General features: G+C 40.9%; 1 protein-coding gene and 1 pseudogene across 4 annotated transcripts in view; one reads left to right on the top strand and one right to left on the bottom strand.

The window, feature by feature from the left end:
• Positions 1-20,477, bottom strand: part of LOC311630570 (U3 small nucleolar RNA-associated protein 14 homolog A-like) — a 75,154-nt gene that overhangs the window by 33,956 nt on the left and 20,721 nt on the right. The window lies entirely within an intron of this gene.
• On the top strand, positions 1,967-7,018 carry LOC311630274 (ras-related protein R-Ras2-like; annotated as a pseudogene). The gene is made up of 2 exons: positions 1,967-1,984; positions 6,416-7,018. The product of its transcript is annotated as a ras-related protein R-Ras2-like (transcript).

The following is a 20,477-nucleotide window of genomic DNA, read 5'->3' as shown; positions in this document are numbered from 1 at the left end:
CTCATTGTAGAATGGTAGATGGGAGGTACTCAGATTTTCAGAAAAGGCATCACATAGATGACCCAGGTCAGAGGCACTGTAGTAGGCTCAGTCCTCAGGAAGCCTTGCTGAGGGTCTCGTTGTCCAAATGCTCGGTGCCAGGCGCTCACACATGTTATTGCTAGTCATTACTCTGACCCTCTAATACAGGTGTTAGCAGATCTAGCTTATAGATAAGGACACTGATTTAGCAATTGCCCAAGGCCACGTCTCTAGTGATGAGTATGTCAGGAGTTATAGTCAAATCTGGCTGTGAACTGTGCTCTTTCTATTCCTACAGTGCTTCTAAAATTTTAATATGCTTATCAGTCTTAAAATGCAGATTCTGATATAATAGGTTTGGGGTGGGGCCCGAGAGTCTGCATTTCTAACAAGCTCCTGGGTGAGGTGGTTGCTGCTCCCCAGACCACACTTGAGTGAAATGTGCACAAGGCCTTGGCCAGGCCCCTCCGGGTACACTGGAATCCAGGAGGCGCCCCAGAGAGAGCTGTCGGGGTTATCATTTATGCTCATTTCGTTTGCTTTCGCTGACTGGCTTCTGATCAGGGTTCCAATAGATGGCTAGCAAGAGCTAATTACAATCCCAACTAATACACTGTGTCAGTTGTTATTCATTAACGAATTATGTTCCTGACAAACTGCTCTAGTGTGGTACCCTAAGTACTGTAATTAAAATCTTAGAAAGTTGCATGTGGGCCTAATTGATTTCCTTAATGTATTACTCAGACTAAACATGCCATTATTTTTGTGTCTTGATGTTTATGAAGGGGCAAACTACTGCTGCCACCCAGGCAGCAGAGGGACAGCCTCTGGGTGAGCGGGGGAGCTTGCCAGCTCTGGGGGGCCTGCTCACTTCCCCAGCAGTGCCACACGAACAACGTTCAAATGACAGTGGTGGCTGCTCTCCACCAGAAAAATTCACACAGAAAAGAACGGAGGATAATTGGATTTGTGTTTATAATTTATGCATCCTCCTTGGATTTTCAAACTTTGGGAATGCTATGATGACTCTCTAGAACCCATGGAGAAGTGGAGAGGCGCTTCCCCAGGAAGTCATGGCCCCATGGCACAGAGGCTCTCCCTTTCGGCACCAAGCACCAGAGGGCAGACAGGGAGGGCGAACTGAGGACAATGTCTACGCTTTATCTGAAGTCCTGTACGATGCAGCCAAGTCCAAGTGTATTTGGAAATCTGGAATAATAGGGACAGCCAATACCTACACTGAAAGCCACTGAATTAGACAGTATGTAGTCATTCCTTCATGTGTTCGACAGCCTCTTAATGAGTACCTAAGATGGGCAAGGCCTGGGTGAGGCAGTGCTTGGCATAAAACAAACAAACAAAAAACATGCAAAATAAGCATAATCATAACAGCAGAAAACATGTATTACCTGCCAGGCACTATTCTAGAAACCTTAAACATATTAATTCCTGCTCAGTTCCTATGAAATAAGTACTCTTATTATTCCTGTTTTACAAATGAGCAAACTAAGCCAATAGAGAAGGTATGGGACTTGCCTAACGTTGCACAACCAAGATTTAGATCCAAGCAGCGTGGCTGACTCCTTACTTGAACCATTGTGCTATCTTGCCTCTCTTAAGTATAATAATGATAGCTGATGAGGACTTAGCATGTTCTTATGAGTAATTCTATACTCACAGAATCCTAATGATGTAGATACTGATTTTATCCTCATTTCACATTGAGGAAACTGAGGCACAGAGAGGTTGCTTAACTGCCCCAAGGTCTCATGGTTGTAAGTGGCAGGTTCATTATTTGAGCTGAGGCCCTGAACTTGTATTTTTAACCTCCATGCTTCTTAGATAGAACTAGCAGAGATCTGAGGAATCATACAGGGATTTGGGGCCTGCACAGGTCAACCAATGTAAGTAAATTCCAGGTGAGCTTGCTCTGTATTTCGAACAGATGGAGAGGAAGGTCCAGGTAAAACATGCAGAGCTGGGACATGAAGGCAGATGGTCTGATGCCCAAGGCTGCCCTGACCTCTGTATCATCATGCCTCTTGTACACCTGCAGTTCTCCAAGGCTGTTTCCCTGCCCTCTGCCCCACTCACCCTCCCTCAGCCTCCAACACAACAGGATGGACCGCAGTGTCCCCGGACCTTCTTAACAGCTTAGTAATATGTTCCATTATTCACTATGCAGTGCATGTTGAAGAAATTGAAATGTGATTAATTCTGGAACTTCCCTTTCACTTTTTATGAGGGCACACATCAAAAAATGCAAATTATAACCTGGCTGGCATGGCTCAATGGTTGAGCATCGACCTATGAATCATGAGGTCATGGTTCAACTCCTGGTCAGGGCACTCCGGGTGGCTTGATCCCCAGTGGGGTGGGCATGCAGGAGGCAGCTAATCAATGGTTCTCTCTCTCTCCCTCTTCCTTCCTCTCCGAAATCAATAAAACATATTTTTGAAATGCAAATTATAAAAGGCAGACATTTCTCACCTTTTTCTGATTTTTAAAAATTAAAGTGTCAGTTGTGCGGTCTTTTGGAAAAATTGGGCTATTGTGTTTGCTGGCACAGGAGATGGGGCTTTTCAACAGGTTGTATCTCACGCTGTACAGCCAGCCACACTCAATGAGAACGCCCATTACCCGCTGGCTGCCCTATGCATGATGGGCCTCCCTGGTGTTTTCAAGCTCTTGCCTTGGTTCCTGAACCACAACTTATTATGACTCATCCCCACTAGCCTGAGTCACTTCCTATGTCGCTGGTTCACCAGCTCCTTCATCACAAACTCCACTATTTCTGCTTCTCTCAGAAGAGTGCCTTTGTGTACCCCTGACATAGGCCTCCAGATCATTCCACCCTGAGACTTCTGCCACAGGCATCACAAATTCCCTTCCTCCAGTTTCTGGGAATGAGCTACCCGCCATCCTTGGTGAGCTCCCGCTTTGAGCCATTTCCACTCATTATTAAGCACATTTTCCTCTCGGGTAAACCAACTGGCTTTTCATTCACCCCTTTTTACATATAATATTCTTTAACTGTTTTTAATGCTTATATAATATATACTTATATTTTAATATTAGCAGCCAATACTGTAAAAATTTTTTTATCACATTACTAAGCAAAAACTGAATTTAAATTCAAAAAATCATGTAGACAGACTATTCATCCCTGCAAATTCCATTGTCAATTCTTATGCAGGATCTTGGCACACCAATGACTTGGCTAATAAAAATGCCTTCTGAAGTTAATAATCGCTCCCGGGCAGTGCTACCTTCCAACAAAAGAATTCTTTAAAACACCTGACAGAACTCGGTTACCTATGACAGATTTTCCCCTCTATCAAGTCACTGTCTGCAAGCAGAGATGGAGGCAATGCAATCATCAGAAAAGCTTCAGCCACTCTTTTCAATGTATTTGATATATAAGAAAACATCTGGTTTATGGGGGGAATTTTCAGAATACAGAATACTTGTGAGACAGACATGATGCCAGTACCTAATAAAGACAGAATTTCTTTGTTCTTTTCTTTCTTTTTTCTGGAACTGCCATTGGGAGGTTTCTGGCAGTTTTTAGTTTTGGGAGGTTGAGAGAGCTCTTGGAATCTTTGGAACAGATAGATTCCTTTGGTTTGTACAAAATTATTAGAATTGGTCCTGTAGTTATTCAAATACAGGGTGGGGCAAGAGTAGGTTTACAGTTATTCATATGGAAAATAATATATTAATAAATAATCATGCAAGAATAAACTCTCATGTATTCACAACTATAAACCTACTTTTGCCTCACCCTGTGTAAAGCAAGTGCCTACCCATTGTCCTTGGCGACTACAATGAAGTCACCATAAACCTGAATGATGCTGCAGATTAAGATGCCAAGTGTCCTGCCCACTGATGTAGGTGGGCCATGTTCAGCCAGAACCATGCCCAGAAGCTCATGCGTACATGGGAATCTAGAGTAGGACCACTGTTATCTAAGGGGTATTTAAAGAGTAAATAATACCAACCTTTTGAAATGTATTATCAACTACTTGAGTTTGTTCACAACTTTCCTGGCACACATTTTTTTTTTTTTAAAAAAAGACAATTTAGAGAATATTTCATATTTTACATAATATTCTAGTAAACACATACCAAAAAAATCTAATACAAAAGTTTCATGAAGGAATATTTATCCTTATTACATATAATGCTGATATATATATATATATATATATAAATATATATACACACACACACACAAACACACACACACACCATATCATTGTTTTAACTTTGGTCGTGTCCTACTGAATTCATATTAGGACCTGTTAATGCGTCATCATTTGCAGTCTGAAAAACATCCAACTATTGTGATTGCTTTATCTGGGTCCCAGAGTCAATCTGTGGCCTTCGGCTTTGAAGTTCAGGGACCTATAATAATGTTAGCAGTTGACTTTAAAAGTTTCCAAATAGGCCTGCTAGCTAATTCCAGCTTTAACTCTGGGGGCACCTGGGGTGGTTGGGGGTCACTCTCATCTGCAGTTCATCCTCCGCTGCTTCTGCCGTCTATATCTCAGCCAATTGTCTAAGCTCTGCCAATTTGCACTCAGAATGTCAAAAATGAGTTTTTATGGTGGAAAGTGCTGTCCTGTTGATCAGCAAAAAAAAAAATGTCAGAAATAGGCTCCTATTAGTGAAATTAAAAGTATTCTTTGTCAAATATAAAAAGAACATTCGTAATGAAGATGTTTCTAAGACTACTTAAAAGGGAATTTTTAATATGTGAACTGGCTAAGGTATCTCTACCCTTGTACAATTAGGGTGTCAGAATCCACAGAACTGGGCAGCCAACAGCCCCAGGGAAACATGATTGTGCTAAAAGGCTCCACATGCACCCACAGCATATGACCACTGAAGTGAACTATCCTTGTCTGATAGCGACAGAGAGGGTGACAGGATCCTGCCTCTGTAGACTTGGCTTTTGTCTCCAGTGAACCATCTGAAAGGCCAGAGGCTGTAACTTCAGCAAACTTCCAGAATAGATAGCGTGAGCTATTTTGTGCCTGCTTGCTAGTGAATGTGTGTTCAGTACATGTTTGCCACATGGCAAAATCTGGTCTGAGACTGGCTTTCATTATAACAGGGTAGGGAGGTTACATGGAAGTGTCCAACTATCACCCACCTCAAACATCCTTGGGGTGACTAGTGTTATTAAAAAAAAAGAAGAAAAAAAACAACTCTAAGGGCTGTGATTACCAAATGGATTAAATTCAGTTCAGGCCTCTTCTACACTTGCAAATCTATGTGGATATCAAGGGATGCAGAGAATCAGGTTACTTTGTGGGAATAGCTGACAAACGCGGCCAACAGAACAGATATGTAGAGCAAGTGAGTGTCCTCTCAACTCTCAGAACTCATTGGTGAGGAAAGCTCAGCAGAGGACGAATCTTCAAAGGATGGGGACTTGGGGCCATTTTACTTTTGATCATAAAAGGGAATATGACCTTATTTGGTAAGCAGAGGCTACTGAATCCTGAAAACCATAAGACACATTTGGAATCACAGTATATAACAAGAAGGATTTTGTTGACGTTCCATTCTATTTAAAGGTTGGTGTTTTAGTTATGAAGTTCACTGTCTCAGGATAATAATGTGGCAGGGAAAATGGTAGGACTCCATGTAAGTCTAAGATACATCCACTGATGAATTTCAGACCTTCCTGATGAGTCAGACAAAGGGACAGGCCATAACTGAATAACCATAAGGAAGGGGCTTTGTGAATTATGGGGCTATTTGGATGGGAGCTGGTGGAAAAGGCTTGACTACTGATATCTAAGGGGTATTTAAAGAGTAAATAATACCAACCTTTTGAAATGGAGAGCACAGTGCTGCCATCCCAGGCCCTGGCATCAGGGACGGTCCTGAGGCATGACCACTGAGGCACTTTTCAGTCAGTGAGCACTGACTGTGTCAGCCAGAGAGACAGGATTTGAGATCAGTGTTTGCCAACTCATACAGTTTGGGGCAAAAGCCAAAAACTTTTGGTCATTACCCGCACTGAGCTCCACTGTGCCTATTTATGGAGCAAGAGTTAATAAAACTTGGACTAAATTTGGGAATCTGGGAATCACATTAGAATCGTGGTGATTCTGGATTATCCTTTTAAAACAGAGCCTATGAGACACTGCCCCGAGGCTGGTGCTGCCCCTGGCCCGTGGTCACCCTACTTTTCCACCTCGGGTGGGACTTAGCCAGCCAGAGTGCCACACCTCATGCACTGGCCTTCCAGGCAGCTCCAGGCCCTGGGGACCCCTGTCTGGCTGCTTACCCAGCCCACCAGCTGCACACATCCCCAGAGCCAGGCCTAGGGTGGGTGGTTACTAGGTGTGGCAGAGGTGAGCTCGGTGGCATCCCATAGCCATGCCAGCTGGTGGTACAGCTCGGTCAGAAGTACCAGATTGTGGTGGTTGGTGGGGCAGTGTGGGCAAGTCGTTGCCCACCATCCAGTCCACACCGTCCTATTTTGTAATGGATTATGATTCAACCATCAGGATCCCTACACACAGCAGTGTGTGATAGATGACAGAGCAGCCAGGCTAGATATTCCAGACAGAGCAGGACAAGAGGAGTTGGAGCTCTGAGAAACAGCATATGAGAAGGTTTCCTATAGGTCCTTTCAGTCACAGAGGCAGTATTGAAGAATTCTGTAACTTTCAAAGACAGATTGTCAGAGAAAAGGATTGTGATGAGTTTCCAATGATTTTAATTGGTAACCACGCAGATCTGGATGATCAAAGACAGGTGACACAGGAAGGACAGCAGTGAGAACACATCTGAAGGTGACTTACATGGAGGCATCAGCAAAGGTTAGGATGAATGCAGATCAAGCTCTGCATCAACTTGCCCAGCAAAGAAAGAAATTTCAAAAGCAGGAAAGTCCTCTTTCACCAGAACCAATGCGAAAAGAAAAAGACAAGAAAGGCTGCATTGTGTCATTTTCTCAGAATCTCTTGATTTTTAGCTACCAACTGCCAGGAAAAGCCCTCATCTTCTCCTTCTCTCCGTATGGTTTATGTCACGTTGGTACCTTTCTGGCCTTAGACAAACAGTCCCTGTGGTAGCCTTAGACCAAGAAGCTGACTAATCCTTTCCATGAACTAATTCCCCATGGTCATTTCAAGACAGACATAAAGGGAACACTAAGACAACTCCAAAGATCACCTGATTATTTTAATACATTTATCTATATATACAGAAACAGCCTTTTTCAAGGACTCACATTTTAATAGGGAAGAATAAGAATTGGAGTCTGAGCTGTTTGCCAAGCTGAAGTCATAAATTCTGAAATAATTTTAACTTCTGGAATCATATTGACCACTGTTATTTTAATAAAGACATAGGAAGTTTCTTAAATGTGAATTTTTGCCTATCTCCATAACTCTTGCTGTCACCTTCAGTTACCTCCAATACACTAAACTGAATCCTCAAAAGTGAGACATTGCAGACCTTTACTGATGCTACAGCCTTTGTTTTCCAGTAGCCAAAATAATGCCTATTGTATTTATAAATTAAAGACTCGTTTAAAAGCCTTATTACTCCTACTCTTAAAGATGATTATATTCTATGTGGCCAAATATTTGAACTCATTCTGGACTTAGGCATTTCAATATTCTTGGTTTTCTAATTTAACTCTTTTCACAACCATGTTGAGAGTAAAAATAATTTATTTATGGGAGGCAAGCTATCAATGTATCTCTCTCCCTCTCTCTCTAAAATAAAAAACAAATAAACAAACAAAAAAACATATCCTTGGGTGAGGATTTTTTTAAAAGGGAATCCATTGGATCATGTAACTGAGCAGTTTAAGAGTATACGTGGATTCAGGTAGGATTTGACGCAAAATGTACATAATATTATTGCAAAGGAGCTGAAGAAATTGATGCAAGGCAGGGAAAAAACAACACCCAGATATATATCATGCTAATATTTAAAATGTTTGTCTATATGATAAATGAAAAAAAAAAAAAGAAATTTTATTTTCATTTCCCTAAGCAAGTGGTTGAAGTGGGATTTGAACACAAGTCAGTTGACCCTGAAATTCATACACTTACCAATATCCTTCCTATACCATATCTTTCACATCAGTTTCATTTGGAATGCTGAAGTATAAAAAGGCAGAAACATCAAAGAAAATACTGTCTATCCGATTTATAAAGATGGCAAAAGACTTAGAAATTCCACCTGGGAAAACTTAATGGAAATGGGGATTGTTTTTCTCATTGTTAAATTTGTAAAGGCTATGAAATAATGTAACTTCTCAGGAATCTTTAACTGTTTCGCTGTTGCCTTTTATTGGGGAAGAATCATGAAAGGATTCTGACCAGCTGGTGGAGAGGAAAAGGATTGAATCGAAACCAGAGGGAATCACAATTACATTTCTCAACAGATAAAGGTACAACACAGGGATGGGTGAGTAGACATATATTGTCTGCCTCTGCATCTCCCCAGTTCCTGTGGTCCTGATGGATCCGTGAAAAATGATGCTTCTCTCCTCCCAGTGCGAAAGTGGTCATGTGGCCCAGGCTGACCAATCAATATTCTCATCACTCAGGTCATGGTGAAAGGCTCAAAGACATGCATGTGATAGGAGCAGAGCCATGATTAGTGAAAAAGTAATAGAAAAGATATTATATTTAAGAATATTTAAGGATAAACACCCAGATCCCAAAAGAGAATAGGAAAAGCAGAAAACAATATAAAATATTAGTTACCAAGTAATTTTAGTAGAAAATAATAGAATATGACATGCAATCGTGCAATTCTCCTTTGCCAGTCCATCAATGCACATGTAAGTAGAATCTTCCCTGGGACTTTTCTGCCAGAGTAATCAGAATACCTCTTTTCCCTTGGGGTTGACATCCAGTGGCATCCCTGAACTTCCAAGTCATGTGAACCAATAATGTCTATTTTGCCTGAGCTGATGTGTTCAGAGTTCTGTTTTCTAACAAGAAATTTTCACCAACACACCAGCTCACACTCATATTTGTTGTAATTCCTTTTGTGAGTCTATTTATGTGAGATGCCTTGTGGGCAGGAGGGTGGCCAGTTGAACTCCTCTAGAAATCAGTCCCTTTGCACCAGGGAACCCATGGTGAGTGTAATAGAAATAAAAAGAAATGCAGGGCGAGTGTGATTCTCACTTCAGATTCTGGGAAGTGCAATCACGGCCCCCACGGTCCATAAATATGACCCCAGAACTCTTAGGAGAGAGACATCTAAGTGATTTACAATGTGCAATAGATAAAACCACAATCCTTTTTCCTTTGTTGCATGAGAAATCAAAAGTTGATTCGTATTTACCATCCTTCACATAAGCCCGATTCTGGGCCACGTTATCCGCTGTCATTTGACCGGACAAAACAGTGCTTTTTAAATGTTCTTTGTAATACTCATCCAGTACAGCAAATTTATCAACCTAGATGTGAGTTGGAAGCAAGGTTGTAATGAATAAACACTAGCTGCAGCAAATTGAAGCCTTTCTGAGAGCCTTTATAACTTGGGGCTTCGGGGAACAGACAAAGGATCTGAGCCGAGTCTCTAACCTGGATTCCACGGAGAAGGGGAAAGACCACAAGCCACAGTACAAATGCCACCGCCTGTGGAGCTGCACGTTTTATCCCACTTTATTCTCACGACTGTTTTGTAAAGGAGGCATTTGTAATTCGTGGATATTCACACAGAAAAATGGAGACTCACAACGGTCAAGGTTTGTCCAAGGTCATAAACTGGTACTTGTGGGATCTAGGAGTCAAGCTCAGGTCTGGCTTGTCCAAGGCCTGTGCTCTTCTCAAAAGCCCATGTTTTACCCCACACGTGATGTGGCCATCTACAGCTGGGTTTACTAACAGGTTTGCATTTAAGGCATTCCTTTAAGAACTAGACTTCTAGGCAAGACCTCTGAAGAAATCAAATCACCCCCACAATTTTTACAGTATGGTTTGGTCTTCTTTTCTACAAGGATGCTCTTCTACAGAAACTATTTACTGCCTTGAAATACTCTCTTATCAAATCTCAGTTCAAAGGCTGTGTATGACCCAGCAAACAAACATCTTTCTTATTCTTCGCCAATGGCTCAACAATGCATTCCTCCTGCTCACAAAAAAATCATATCCTCATCTATGGTATAACGTATGATACACCCAATCCATCTTATAGTTCCTGCCCTAATTGTATGTATCCTTAACTAAAATGTTTACATAGTTGTGACAGGATCCATTTTGCTACTTTTGCAGTATCCACACATTCCCCCTCCCCATGAGCCTGCCAAAGATATCCTGTAATTAATTACCTGCCCAGCTTCCCTCTCTAGGAGACACAAGAAAATAAAAGAATTCCTCTAATTATTTTGTGCTTGTTTGTGCCTCTATTAATCTGACTCTTCTCTGAGACAGAACCACCTGGGACCAGATGCTATAGAGCTGCACGGTAACAGCTGTGAAAAGCTAGCAGTGCACCAGGTACAGAGGCACACACGCCTGGTGGCTGCAGGGCGGGATGATTCCTGGAGCCACAGCGTCCCTGGTGTGTTTTCCACCGTGTTATCAGGGGGATTACATGAAACAATGTACATGAAAATTCCTTCTGAACTACAAACACTGTGCAAATGTGTGCTGTTAGAACCAGGTGGTGTGCACAGTGGAGGGTACCTTTTGCCAGGGGGTAAGCATTTCAGTTTACATAACACTTTTCATTCCGGGAACCCCAGGCCCTTGTGAATATTATCCTGAGAAATATCACTTAAGCATGCACATACATAAACAGTCTAACAAATGCAGGCACCGAGTATGATGACAATGATGAAGATCTTAAATAAGAACGTCAACGGTTTGACACCTCGGCTCTCAAGGATGTTGCCACTGTAGTCACAACAACCTTCTGAGGGGAAAAACAAGTCTCAACATGAATGTTTCCCCTCAGTGTGGACTGTTTGGATGAGAAGGGAGGAAGAGGGGAATGGAAGTGGGAAAACATTTTAAAATGTGAATTTTATTTCCCTAGCAGGACACCAGAAAATTAAATATAACTGCACAACTCTTTTTAAAAGTTTCTTTTTGTTTTCTGGTGGAAAAGAGAGAAGAAAGCTGTCATTATCAGAATGATCAAACGCAGAGAGAAAAGAGGCAAAGGCAGGTAAAACACCAATTACAGCTCTGCCAATCTGGGTGGGTCGGGCTCCTTCCAAACTATAATACAAATGGACTTGAGGACTTGGGGTTGGGGATGGCAGGGCTGAGGAAGAGAAGAGCTGCCAGAATACAAGACGGGAGGCTAGAGATACCGCCCCTTGTGTGGTGGGAGCAGTTCAGTCGGGCACAGCCCTGCACATTCCCATGCATAGCTCCACCGTGGTGTGCTGGTACAGACCTGGCTCCGGGCTCGCTGCCTGTGCCTGGGTAGCTAGGCATGAAAAAGAGCCATCCGCAACCAGAGCGCAACTTGATTCCCAATTCCTCTCTGGAAACCATCCGTTGGCATCATGAAATATTCTGGGTAGAGCCTGTGCTTTGGCTGGGCAAAAAAGGAATTTCAGACCCTCTATCAGGGTCTTCGTGGCTGAAGCTAAGCCAGCTCTTGGAAACCAACAGAGGAATCGTACCTCTGGAATAGTTTGTGTTACCCCGGCATCTGAGTGTTCCTGCCAATGACAAACAGAACCCTCTGACAATTTTTCCTCTCTCTCCTGGCAAAGGCAATGATGGCACAGCTGTTTTCTCACTATAAAAGATAGTCACTCCTCTCTGTCACTCCAGCCTATGGCAAAAGGTCAACTTACACCAGTGATTGAACTGCCATGAGTCCTGTGAAGAAATGCAAACCCACCAGGAGAGGCTCTAAGATTCCTAACCATTTTATCCCGTGCCAGCCTGAGGGTGGTGCTCACTCAATTTTGAATGAATGCAGGACAGGGAATTTGGATAAATATTGCATTGTCTGCTGTTTATGGAAATCTTTATGCAGGGTAACTTGGGTCAGGGAAGCCACTTTATCATGAAATAACTGCTATGCTTTTGTATTGAGTACCTTTTCTGGGTTCAAGACACATCTGAGAAACATAATAAAAACTGAAAGAAAGAATAAGTAGGCTTCCAGTAAGCATGAAAGACTATACACAAATGTGCCCTCCCCTTCCCAAACTCTCCAAAAAATAAAAAATAAAATAAAACTTGAATCTACAGAAACAAAGAAAAAAGAACAGGAGACAACAGCCACAATATTTTGGAAATGGAAACCCAAGGAGAGGAAGGAAAGGGGGTACAGGAGGAGGATCAACCAGAAGAAACCAGTTCATGCCTCAATCCCCAGAAAGTCTCAGGAATTAATGCCAGGTGCCTCTGAAGGCAGAAACAGGTTTGAAAATAGGACAACTGATTGCAAGTTTTGTAAGAAGTGAGCAATCTCCCGGGTCCCTTCACCAGCTCTTTGTGGCCAGGCTGCCACAATCCCTACCCCAGTGGAACATCAGGGGGTCCCCTGTGCTCCCGCTGAGCAGATGTGTTCTGGACTCTGGAACACCAGACACAGCCACAATGGAATGAGTCACCACAATTAAATGGGAAGATTGAGTGGGGGGGGGGGGGGGGGGGAATCACATTATAAACAGCAAGTCTGACCCAACCCCATTCCCTTCTTTATGTTAGTTCTCAGAAATATTGCCATTCAAGCTTAAAACTGCAGACAGGAGAGAGAAAACTGGTCACAAAGAATGAGGGAAAAGAATGGCATCAGCTTCTCTGTAGCAGCACTAGCAGCTTGACCTTGATTTGCTCTCTACATGCTAGGTTCTACAGCTTTGACTTCATACTTAGGCTCCCACAAAATATTGGTGTTTGCCTCTGTAAGTGCTTGGTATGGTGTATCCACCCAGCCCTGGGTTCTCAACCTACAGAGTTACTGAGGAACTGCCTTATGAGGGTCAGCGTGGATTGTTCCCTGGACCCTCTGTTCTTTGCATAGTAGTCTCAATCCCCTGTTCTCCTCTTGTGATTATAATCTAAAATGCAACTGCAGCAGCCAATCCCAAATATATTTCTAACTCCTGCAATGCAGCCAAAGATTGATTTCATCACATTTTCCTTTTTTGCTGATGATGGAAGGAACAATTGGATCATGGGTTGTTTTGATGAATAAATAAGTGGCCTGGTGGCATCTGGAGTGGCAGCCTTCCAGATCCGCAATCGCCATAAAACTGCAGACACAGATACTGAACCTGGGGTGGAGACCACGGGTTCAAGGACCATAGATTTGATGTTACCTCAATACCCAAACATCGGCCTTCATTTCCCTTTCTTGGCTGCATTCAGGGGCCAAATGCCAACTCCTCATAGACTATGTAATGGAGGCGAGAAGGTGATGCTCAGAAAATCCACCAGTGTCTATGGAGCCTGCAGCAGCCAGTATGCTTGACATACTGTAATCCTGTTGTTAAAAGTGTTCTTTTTAAATAAATAAAAAAATCTTTGTTGTTTAAAGTATTAAACATGTCCCTCACCCCAGGCCTTTCCCACCCTATTGTCTGTGTCCATGGGTTATGTATATATGCATACAAGTTCTTTGGTTGATCTCTTCCCACCCTCCCCGACCTTCCCAAGTATTCTTTCAATGTAAAAAGAAGGAAAAGAATAATCTCATCTTTTTAGGCAGCTGATGGTGAAAATGATCACTTTTGCTCTTGGCAAACCAATGGAGGAGAAAGTCAATCCCCATGGTCTAAAAACAAAATTGAAAACCTCATTTTTATTCTTGGAAGAATTTAAGATAAACAATCTGTAGAAACTTGAATGGACACAACTCTATTGTGCCTCTGATTACTGGGTTTTGTGTTTGAACTTAGTCTCTGCCATTGAGCATTCCACTGGTAAGGCTGGCCCCTTAACACATGAGGGAATTGGCACATTTCCAAGGTTCAAATGCAGTGTGAATCTGGAAAGATAATGTTATTAACTGAAATCTGCAATAGAGGAGAGGAGCAATCAGCAACTAAGGAAAAGAAGATGGTAAGTTAGAGGGCATGGTGAATTTGAAATACCTGCAGGATATTCAAGCTGAGGTTCTTGTGAGCACTGAAAGTGTCACAAGGAAACTAGAAAACTGAGCTCAAGGGATCAATTAAGCTCACTTCAATAGATTTGGAATTCCTTTAATTAGAACAGTGATTGTGAACTGGTATATTGCAAGAATTTTTAAAACACACAATAGTCAGAGGAACAACAGTAGCCCTCCAGAGTGAATAAATCAAAATTATACCTTTTTATTTTTTATCAGACCAGCAAAAAATATATTTTTTGGCATTCTGCAGAATTTGTGGTTAATTTATATGTGCCATGAAGTAAAGAGAAAAAAAAAAAGTTTGAAAATCACTGGATTAGAGGATAAACTTAAAGCCATAACCTTGGATAAACTCATTAGGAGACAAGGTGAAGAGTTTGAAAAAAAATAGAAGGCTGTTTCAGTCAGGATAGAGGTAGGTTATGTTGCAGAACAAACCACCCACAAACCACAGGGACTTAATATATCTAAGGTTTCTTTCTCATCCAATTAATGTCCAGAGTTGTGTGGGAATTCTGTTCAGTGTCATCTCACTCTGGCACTTTGACTACAGAGCAACCACCCACCTGGAGCATTGCTGGTCTCTGTAGCGGAGAAAAGAAGGGTCTCATACCAGCAATTAAGTGCACTAGCCCAGAAGTGACAGGTGTTGTTCCTGTTCATAATCCAAAGGCCAGAACTCACCATTTAGCCCTACCAACCCCAAGCACAAGGAAAGCAGGACATGTCATCCAACCATGCATCTGGAAAGAGAGGAGTGTGGCCAGAAGGAGCCACATTAGTGACACGCCAAGAACAGAATTTGTATAAACATGTTACACCACAGATGCAAGAACTGAGTCAGGATGGAAAGAAGACAGAGAAATAACAATTAGACATAGGAGTAGGAGAGGACAGCAGGAGCCATCGATGGATGACCTGAAGGAAGGAGAGTGAAAAAAGAAGCAAGCTATTCATGCAGAAGTTTCTAATAGAATGGTGCACTGTGCACAGTAAGGCAAAGATATTTAACAAGATGGCAAGCTGGCTATCATACCACAGGCACTTACCCATGCCACTCATTTGCTTGATGAATTTCTCAGAGTCTCAACTTCTGTCCCTCAGCCTAACCTGAATCCCACATCTAGCCTTAATTATAAGAATGCGTACATAAGGCTGCCTTAGCCTGTTACCACTCAACGACATTCCTGCTCTGATTTCATTCTTATTAAGCAAACTTCTGCTTCTGACTTGGCTTTCCTTAAAGGTCTATTTTAAGTCAGAGAATGTGTTAGTCACAGTGAAGCATTTCAGACCACATGACGACTCCATGGCTCACTGGGTAAATTTAAAAACTGGTATTCTGGCCATCAGTGTGGTGAATTCGGTATACAGCAATCTCTCACTAGATCAGTGATTCCCAAAGTGGTCTATATCGACCCCCAGGGGTCTATGACAACCTACAAGGGGTCTACGTCAGCGAAAAAAAAATTTGGGGGTCCATGAAATGAAAATGGGGGTCCACGATAGTGGATCTCAACATACACTGATAGTACCTATTTACTTACATCATATTATCTTATAATATAAAAACATATACATTATTTATAAAAGTACCTATGAAGTAAAAAATTTATTATATATGTTTATAAAATTGTGTAAGTTGTAGGATAAAAACCTGCACATAATGATATACCAGTATCATCTTGTTACAAGCATACGCGCAGTAAACATTCTTGCCAATTTTTGTCTCAAAGCTTCACGAACTTGCACCAACTTGTTCAATTCATCACTCTATAAATATGAATGTGAGAAAAATACGTTCATTCGTTTCCTGAATCTTGAATAGGAAAGTGCTGAGAAAATATTTTTAAAAATATAAACTGGTAGTTTATCATACAAATTATAGTGAATCAGTGTTATTTTGTTTGAGAATGCCGGAGAAAAGTAGGTACATTATTTTGAAACTAGATTTGATGATGTTTTGACTATGGTAATACCACCGTGGATAATTAACCCATATGGTGAAATAGAAGAAACGAATGTCATAATGCAAGAGGAACTGACTGAAATAAGTACAAACGAAGAACTTAAGGTTCAGTTTAAAAACGGATATCAGCAATTCTGGCTGCAAAAAAACATACCCGTTACTTATCCCGTATTATGGAATATAGCGAGGAAATTTTTTATTTCCTTTCCATCGTCATACCTTGTGGAAAGGGGGTTTAGCGCTGTTACCAATCTCCTAACGAAAAAAAGAAACAGACTGGACATCATTAGCCGAGGAGATTTAAGATTAAACCTTACAAAATTGACACCAAATGTTGATAATTTAGTATTAAAGCATCAGGTTCATCCTTCCCACTAAAAACATTTACTTATTGCTTAGTTTATTTTATGTTACGTATATTTTATATAACAGATACAAAATTTTATTTTGAGTAGTTTTAATTTAAATTCAATAAATAAATGTATAAAACTTAACATGTGTTTTTATTTCAAGTTTTTAACACTAAACTTCACTACAGTTAGAAATTTACAAAAAAATCAATATCAGGTAAGTAGGGGGTCTACCCAAAACCGAAAAACATGGCCAGGGGTCTACGGCACAAACAAGTTTGGGAACCTCTGCACTAGATGGTTCCACCCTTGATATGCAGGTAAATGTATGCTGTGTAGGCAAGCATAAGGCCTACAAGCTTTATGTGTAATATCTGATATTTTCCTAATATGAGCATTTAGAAAAGTTCCACCCCCTGGCAATGGGCAAGAAGACACCTGATTGGTGGTGTTGCTCTTATATCAATCAGAGGCAAAGCAGATGTACAGTCCTTAGTTCATCCTAGCTTGATACTGTGGTGGCCAGAGCTGTTTCATGCCTGAGGCACATAAAAAAAGAAAGAAAAAAAAAAAAGCTCCAATAAAAATTAACTCCATGTTGAAAAGAGGCAAAGGAAGAAGTGAAAAATAATTCAATAGGGGGGAAGGGTGAATAACAAGCAATTAAGAAGTAAAGGTAAAGAGCAAAGGATTAAGAAGTAAAAAAGAAAGCCTGAGGAAAGACTGCAATTTCTGAAACCTAACAGTTTGGTGGCCTTTTAATTTTTGCTGAATTTAAAACAGGTCTGCAATTGTTTACAGACTATGAAGTCTGCAATTTGGCAAAAATTTAAGTTAAGGTTACTTAAAAATTTAAGTTAAGGTGTGGGATGGAAATACCAAAACTAAATACTACATGCATACTTGCCTCAAGCCAAGAGTATACCAGTTTTTCTATTTCTAAAAATAAGCATGTTAGGAATTGTTAAATAAATTATAATAGGACCAGATTATACATTAGGATATTATATACAATGTGAATTATAATATAATAAACTATAACATTATAATATGATGGAATACAATTTGGTCTTCAAAACTACATTGTTTGAGTATTAAATAGCTCAGGAAAACGATGGCCTCAACACAATGTTCAGTGAGAAAACAGCAGGATTTTAAAATGTGTCTGCATTTTTACAACATGTTTGAAAAATAGAAAAGACTGGAAGATCTCAAGATTGAGTGTTGAAGAAGTGATGTGATTAAGGCTGTTTTTATTTTAGTCTTTATATTTTCCTGTGATATCCAAATTTTCTATAATGAACTCAGACTTCTTTTAGAGAATGTAAATTACTTGTATAGAAAAGCATTCTTCATTAGCAACTCAGTTTTTCAATTATTTTTGTTAGTTATACTGGAATTAAAACTCATTATATACATTAAATGTAACATTTTTAAATGTTCAGGGTATATATGCTCCCAACTGCTTTTAAAATGAAATTGTAATTAGACAAAACAAGAGAAATGAGACTAGAAGAGCTCTCTGAGGGTAATGGCAGAGGCATAAAATGCTCCATTTCAAATATTGTGAAATACTTATCATACAAATGATAATCTTGTCAACATATTTTGCAGAATGCAATACATATAAATTAAAACTTGATTTTAGAGCATCTCATTGATTTTAATATAAACAAAAAGTTTCCAAATTGGAAAATGAGTTAAAAGTTTATTTTTATATTATATAAAAGTGAAATAAGCAAACCAAGATTGAAAATAAGATTGTGAAAAAACCAGTCCACCTGCCTACAAGCATATACCATTGTCAAATAGTGGAACCATCCTCTACATACTTACAATCTATATATATATAAGCCAAGCAACCGATGGTAGAATAACCAAAATGATCAGAATGACTGGAGGCTATGACAGGCATTGTGGCGGCCAATCGACCTGATCAGGCGTGGGACTGGCCAGCCAACCACCCACAGCCCCAGTCCCCTGTCGGCCCTGCCCCTGATTGGACTCCCTCACGCGAATCACTGAAGTGTGACCTAAATGCACTCCAGCCTTCATAGACCAGGAACCTGAATGACGAATGATCAGGAGGAAAACTGTTTACGGTCTGGAGAGTTAGTCATGTGTCCAGGAGAGGTGCTCAGCACAACCACCATCTTCCTGTGTTCTCTCTCCACTGCTACCCTACTAAAGAGGCCAGCCACATCAAACCATATCCTCCCTTTAGAGGGTTTGTCAACAGGAAACTAAACAATATTACCTGTCTAGGGAGGGGCTTAGAAATAGAAGCTGTAAGTATCCCTGACACTAAAGCACTTTTGAAGCTTCAATTCATCCAAAAGCCTACAGCAAACATGAATACACCCTGCAAAGATCTTTGACTCTTTGACACTAATTTGTGCACGGGGGAGCCCAGCCCGTCTACACCTGATTGGGGCGGGGCTGGTCAGGGAGAGGGGCTGGCCGTGAGGAGGGGCTGCGGGCAGTTGGCCAGCCAGGGGGAGGGGCCGCAGTGGGTTGGGAGGAGTTATTAGTGTATGTGTTATTTAACAACATGCTAAGTATAGTTCTAAGGTCCATTTGGTGATGCAGATGAAATGAAAAAAAGTTTCCTCTCATCTGATTTATTCTACTTTTTCTGCCAAGTCTGAGGCAGGATCATCTGAGAGGAAAAGAACACTGGGAAGTTCAAGAATCAGGAAGGTAGAAAGACTTAAGATAAGTCTGCAGGAATAGGAGACTGTCTACCAGAAAAATGCTATATTGCCATGGCTTGAAGGTTGAAATCTAGTTGTAGACTGAAATTATGTCAGTGATACTAATTAAATGATCTCATTGAGCAAGCTGGACTCCTAAGATGCAAAGAGAGCACAATTTAATCTTCGCCCTGAACTGCACATCCTTGGGCTTCCTTCCAGACCAGCAGGGACAATTCTCTCTGATTCCTTTCTTTGTTACCAGTCGGAGAAAAGTCTGCTTTTACAGGACTCACCTGATTAGAGCAGGCCCATCCATGGTACTCTCCCTTTGGCCATAATGTATCATAATCAGTAGCTGATCTCTCTTCGTATTCACATGATCCACCCACCCTCAAAGGGAAAGGGGTTGTACAAAAGCAAAGATCATTGGACATGATCTTACAAATCTGTGTATCACATTTACTTAACAGAACAGCAGTTGTGTTTCAGGCACTGCACAAAGTACAGTGGGCACGAAGATAGATTAGATGCCTTAGAGATGCTCATCCCCTCACTTCACACTGTTCAATATAGGAGCCCTAGCCATGTATGGCTATTGAACACTCAAAATGTGGCTAATCCAAGTTGTGATGTGGTATAAGTGTAAAATGCACACTGGACTTCAAGAAATTAGTACTCCTCCCCAAAAAACTACAAAACATCTCATTAATATTTAGGTCTAGTAATAATTAATGTCGTTTTCTAATACCTTTTTTAAATCGAATTTATTTAAACAATACAACAAAATTTAATCAACAATATAGTTGCTGTTGTTTTCTACTACTTGTGCCCAACGCTCAGGAAGCATTTTAATCCCTCTGTTGTAAAATTCTTGTGATTTTGATGCAAAAAATTCGGTCAATGCATTTTTGAGGCATTCTTCATTATTAAATTTTTTTCCAAGAAGAAAGTTTTGCAAAGAACGAAACAAATGGTAATCGGAAGGGGCAATATCAGGAGAATATGCAGGTTGAGGGAGAACTTCCCATTCCAACTGGCGCAGTTTTTCAGCAGTGATTCTTGCAGTATGCGGTCGTGCGTTATCGTGGTGAAGAATTACGCCCTTCCGATTAATCAGGGCGGGTTCTTTTTCTCTTATAGCTTGGGCTAACCTTTCCAATTGGGCACTATACACTGCACTTGTAATGGTTTGGTTAGATGGTAAAAGTTCACAATGAAGAATTCCTTTAAAATTCCACCAAACACACAACATCACTTTTTTCGCATGCAAGTCAGGTTTTGGCGTGGGCTGCGGAGCCTCATTTTTGTCCAACCATTGAGGCCGCCTTTTCAAATTAACATACAGCACCCATTCTTCAT

Source organism: Pipistrellus hanaki (assembly GCF_964339955.1).
Source record: "Pipistrellus hanaki genome assembly, chromosome: 11".
In the NCBI taxonomy this organism is placed as follows: domain Eukaryota; kingdom Metazoa; phylum Chordata; class Mammalia; order Chiroptera; family Vespertilionidae; genus Pipistrellus; species Pipistrellus hanaki.
This window is presented reverse-complemented; position numbering and strand designations above follow the sequence as displayed.